Consider the following 6,418-nt stretch of genomic DNA (forward strand, 5'->3'; position numbering starts at 1 on the left):
TCCTCACATCCTTCTCTCTTACTTTCATTTTGTCTGCATCTCTGTAACTGTCTCTGAGACCAGAAATAGTAGACACTGTGCAGGTCCAGATTGCAGAAGTCAGTGGTCTGCCTCAAAGTTGGATGACATGAGGGGTACGGGGTGGCAGTTTTTTTTTTTATATAATTTTATTTCAAATTTTTCCCATTTTGTCCCCAATTTTCCACAGCCAATTACCCAACCCAGTCATTAGGACTCACCCTATTACTAGTAATGCCCCAACACACTAACACATGCCCCCTTTTATACATGTGAAGTCAGCCACAAACTGCTGCTGATGCAGCATTGCAGAGTAGCCAGCGCACTTGGAGGAAAGTGCAGCGACTCCGGCACATTAGCTAACAGACGCCCTGTGCTGTGGACATCACCCCTGATTGATTTGGGGAGAGAGCGCCATCTACCCACCGGGAGAGCACAGGGACGATTTTGCTCCCTCTGAGTGCCGGCAGCTTGATGGCAAAGCTGCATGAGCAGGGGTTCGAACCACTCTGCGCCCAGGGGTAGCAGTTTTTAAAGGTGATCTTATAGAGGCATCTGTTCGCCTTTCGGAGGTCCTGGTAATCTTTGGGTATCCGAGAGAGGTCAGAACCTCTGGAATCGGGGTTCTTGCCTTTAGCAGCTCTGGGGGGCTGAAGGCATTAGGATTAACAAGCGATTGAGAGGGTCGACATGAGGGTTGTGCAAAATCAGTTGCATGTCTGGAGTGCTTATGATATATAATGTTATCTGGTCTGAATGGGAACAAACAGCATGAGAGGGGATGCTTGGTGCGATACCACCTCTGGCTACGGTTGATCGCTGGTATAGGCAGGGGCTCTCTTAGGAGAACCAGCAGCAACCCAAGCCTCCTTGCCATGGCAGTGTCCAGGATGTTCTTCAGTAGCCCCCCACGCAAATGTGGCACTGAAAAACACCCCCTGGGTTTGAGGGTCCCTCTTCTTTGCTAATCTTTGAGCTTCTCACTGAGACCATGGAGGAACGTGCTGACCAGAGCACTGGGGTTCCACCTGCTTTCAGCTGAGAGCATGCAGACTTCTATGGCACACTCAGACCCTGACACAGGTTTAGGAGTCGAGTCCCCACTTCCTCTCCGCAGGCTGGAAGGTCAAACGAGGGCATATGCGAGGGGGTGGCTGCAAACAGTGCAGCAGTGCCGCAAACAGCAGTTTGGTGTTCCCATACGGGAAAGCCCATGCTTTCAGAGAGGAGGGGGACGATGTATGCCACTTTGGCACACTCTGACTGAAAGTGGGATGCCTGCAGCTCGAAAGTGAGTGAGCACTGTAGGAGGAAGCCCCTTCAGCCTCCTGTCTCACCATAATAGCGCATAGGTGCCAGTAGTGGGGGTACAGCTCGAAACAGCACCCGCCAGTTTCCTCTAGCAGGGGAGGTTTGTGAATGTGGGGAGCTGGCTGCATAGGCAGAACTTGTGTCAGGATAGAGATAGAATCGGCTGCAGGGTCTGCTCATGCCTCTCTATAGCTGCACCCTGGTTTCCCAGGGCAACTTTTACCTGCTCGAGACCCAAATGTTCTGCTGAATCCATGTCTAGGCTGGATCTTTCTGTAATGAGCTCTTTGTCTGTAGCACTTCAGCTTAGAGTGTTGTTGAATCCAGTTGTGAACAGAAGATCTCAAAGCAAGTTGATCCCAAAAGAAAAAGGAAAAACAATAAACAAAACAACCCCAAGCGGGATATAACCCAGGCCGTAAAGACCGCAGCCTAATACACTACCGCTTCCCCTGCTAATTACCACATAAAGAGGCGCTGAGAATGGGCTAAAAAATCCTAAAGCAGAAGAAAAAGAAAGTTGCGTGAGTGAGAGAAAGAGGAGAAGGTAAACAAAAGCTAGAGTAAAGATGGCTGCCCCTTATATTATGAGGAGATAAAAGACTTCAACAAAAAGACTTCCCAAAACTAAACATGGGATCACCTTCAGCAAAGAAGGAAACTGGACTTCCTGTGGAGAGAGCAGTTGTTTTATGGTCCTTCTTCTGGCACAATCTTTGTGTCATAAACTACTGTTGTTTTCCTTGGTCTACCTGTTCGAAATCAAGTTATGACTTTCTTTATCAAGACATTCCAAACTGTAGTATTGGCTATAGCCAATATTTGTGCAATGTTTTAATAAATTTTCCATCTTCTCTCAGCTTCACAATTGCTTGTTTTTAACATATAGACAGCTCTCTGGTTTTTATGTCGGCTACTCCTTTAATTGTAAAGGCACAATCTTACAGCTTCCTCTTGCATCCACAGTTAATCCTGTTGAATGTGGTTCATCCTTCTTGGTGGTATGCTGACATTATCCTGGATACCGTGGCTCTTGATACATCACAAAGACTTGCTGTCTTGAGCAAGATGTGCACCAACAACTTCCAGAGTCCTCTTTTGAACTCTGGTATGTCGCCCATAATGTTGTGTGCATTGCAATATTTTGAGTAAAACTGTGCTCTTACCCTGCTAATTGAACCTTCACACTCTGCTCTTACTGGTGCAATGTGCAATTAATGGGGTTTGGCCACCAGACTGGTCCAATTTAGCCATGAAACCTCACACACTAAAATGACAGGTGTTTTAGAGTCATTGTCCAACCCCGGTACATCAGATCCATATATAAATAGCTTTCCTTTATTCACCTTTTAATGTCAAACCCAAATGTTTTCAGACTACAGCAGAAACAAAGGGATTGGCCTCGCTGATACAATATTTTTGGAGAAGACTGTATATACTAGTGATTATACAACTGAGCATATTGTAGACTGCAAATATAGACGACTGCTTACTGACCATATATTGACCCTTATAGATAGTAATGTAGGCAATTGAACAGTACATATTACAGGCATACAGGCATTACATATTATACATTCCTTAGCTAGAACACCAACAGCTGCCACTTTGAATGTGTAAAGTTACAGGAAGCAGCTCAACTATTCACAGTTTACCCTCCCACCCCCCTCTATCTCATCCATCAACAGAAAGACACCACTAAAGATCTTGCATGCCAGATATTTCTTACCAAGGTGATGACTCAATCTCCGCTCATTCATTTTAGCTGAGTATTATTAACCTGTAAATTATTAAATTAATAATAGTATAAACAGTAATACTCTGCAATATTCAGCAAACACAGACGAACCAGTGCAAGACCTGAAACCATAAGCCTTTTAATAACTTCTATTTGACTAAACAAAGCACCTGCTCTAAAGAATGAAATACAAACCCATCACAGCACTGCTGTGTGTTTGTGTGTGTGTATGTGTGTGTGTGTGTGGATGAGTGTGTGTGTGTGTGGATGGGTGTGTAGATGGGTGTGTGTCTGTGTGTGAGGGTGTGTGTGGTGTACACCTTCCTACAGCCAGAGACTTAGCTCTTACAGCATAGAAAGCTGATAAACATCCTGACTGCTGAACTTTGGTCCTGTTTGTGAGCAATAAACGAAATGTGAGACAATAAAGCTGGCCTTCAGAAGTGTCTTATCAGTGGAGTTATAGCATCCAACAAAAGTCGTTTCACTCCTCACATATTTGCAGTTGTTTTATTATATGTTTTATTAGGACAACACTATACAGTGGTATGAGAAAAGTTTAGGCACCCCTGAAAACTTTCAGGATTTTCCTTTATTAATCAATGGTTAATCATATCAGCAATTTCAGGTAAATGTATCATATAGGAGACGAACACAGTGGTTTTTAAGAAGTGAAATAAAGTTTATACGATTTACAGAAGGTGTTTAATAATTATTTAAATAAATAAGGGAGGTGCATAAATTTGTTTTAAATAAGTTTTATTGATTTGAATACCTTTAGCACTAATTATTGGATAACAAAATTTGTTTGGTAAACTCTCATTGACTCTTGACCTATATACATAGGTGAATCCAAATATGAGATTTTTTTCTATGTTTTTTTTTTTACTCACAAGAAAGACTTAAAACACATAGTAAGTTTTTTTTTATTATTATTATTATTTATTCTGTCGGAGATACACGACTGTCCACTGTAGTGGACACCATACACTAACGGGATAAAATGCAATTTAGTAGAACATGTTCTATTTTATGTTTATAGCTCAAAGAAGCAATATATCATGGGAACTATTCATATACAAAAGCTTCAATGTATAAAAGTATCAAGGGTCTGGTCGCATCAGCAAATTTAAAGAAAATAGCTTATTAAACTCATGCATTGGATAACAATGCAACAGAACTGAATATGCTTGCATACATACACTCACTCACACACACACACACACAAACACACACACTTTTACAACTAGAAAAGTATTTTAAAGTTTAGGGCAGCCAATAAAGATTGTTTTGTGCACCATATTGTTTTATTGGCTCCCCTAAACTTTAAAATATACTAAGTAATAAAAAAATTAAATCCAGCCTGTCCCATTGTGGAGATGTGCAGACATAAAATAGGAAATTAGCATATATACGTAATTTAAAAAATAATTGAATAAATACTTCTCATTGCTCAGACAAGCAGTTGGAGAAATTTCTTTATGATGTTTAATCTAAATGTTACCCTTATTTTACCCTATTTTTTACCAGTAGTTTACTATTGTTATATTGTTATGATGGAATATATCATAATTAATATAAATTATAGCATACTTACAATTAACACATTAGTTTCTAATAATATTTCCATAATAATACATATAATAATATATAATACTAATACATATATACATATAATATGTATAATAATACTACAATAATATAATAATAATAATAATAATAATAATAATAATAATAATAATAAAATATCTACAACAGTATTATAATATTAATAATATATTAATATATAAATAACAATAATTAGAGCTAATTTAGCAAATTCACTCAATGTCCTTATAATCTAAATGTTACCATTGGTACGTGACGTCCACTATAGTGGACAGTTACATTTTGACACAGAACCAAAAAACTACATTACCAATTTTGATTAAACTTTCATAAAAGTGTTCCATACTTCATTCTTAATAAGGAAAAAAAGTCATAGTCAACCCACAGACCAGCTCCAAAGAATAGCTGAGCTAACCTTGCTACCAAGTTATAGTGGTACTGACTCCACACATGATAAATATAAGTTACTGTTCTAGAAGAGTATCTGTCTAAATAACCTCTTAGTCCCTGTTTAAATTATGCTTAAAATAAAGCTGTAAAATCCCAACTTACTGACATTTCGCTTTTCCGCTATATCAAACCCCTGTAAGAGAGGATGGCAAAACCCCTGTAGAAAGGAACGTAAACGCCATTGGCTGCAGTACAGAATGATGGACAGCTAACTCTGGCTGATGATTGACTGATAAAAATGATTGACAACGAAAGTCTAGTATCTGATTGGCTGCAGTCAAAAACGATTGACATACGCTCCTTTTACACACGCCAACTGAGGCTCCGGCCTGCAGCCTTACATATATGGTTTGCGCCAGGGGCAACCATTTAATTTTTTTTAACGTTATTAGCACGCTTTTCCAAGGCAACTTTTAAAGTTAGTTTACCCACTTCCCCCCCTAGTGACTACTGTCCAATCCAATGGCCTTCACCAGAATGTTTCTCTTCCATCTGCATGTGCACAGAGAATTGTGGGAAGAAAGGAAATTAGTTTTGACACATGGGTGATGTGATATGAGCATGTGATGAGGATCCATGTAGTTGTGCTGCACCGTTCAGTTTATTTTGACAGGAGGACGAAATGAATGAAAATGTGCCAAAGCAATTGAGAAGGATGTATGCCATTTTTATGGGACTGACTATTTATATGGGAGAGGGACTTCATTTTGAAGCAAGAATGAACGTTTTGGGAGACATATGACATTTTGCTGGTTATCTGAAGTGTTGTGAAGAACTGTAAGTCTGTTTGGCTAATTTACCTTATAGTTATAGGAATGTCATCTCAGTTTCAAGAAATGAGCCAAACCAATTGAGAAAAACTGTAAGTTACAGTTATTAAGTCTGTGTACTGAACATAAATATAAATCCTGACAGAAATAAATATAACTAATAATACATTATAGTTACTGTTCAGATTTTTAAGCATATTTTATTTTTATAGTTGATTGCTGAAGGCTGAGGGTATGGTGTATTTTTCTGTGGTAAGGAATTGATGGTATGGGGTATTTTGGAGCGCAGGGCAGAGGGCGATCGTGAGTTCGTTTTGGGTGCGCCCTACTGACCGTTGAATTTAGACGTCCTTTCAGGGGATCAATCGCGCAATTCGTTTTTCCGCCGCCAAGATAGAAACACGCCTCAATTCCAGACCACCACGCCCATCGGCGTTAATATATTCCAAAAGTCCATTGCTGTTTTAAGGACGCGCAAGGCATAAAAATGGACTGTTTACAGGGTGTATGATGGCCACGCTAC

The sequence above is a fragment of the Astyanax mexicanus genome, chromosome 3 (genome assembly GCF_023375975.1).
Source record: "Astyanax mexicanus isolate ESR-SI-001 chromosome 3, AstMex3_surface, whole genome shotgun sequence".
In the NCBI taxonomy this organism is placed as follows: Eukaryota; Metazoa; Chordata; class Actinopteri; order Characiformes; family Acestrorhamphidae; genus Astyanax; species Astyanax mexicanus.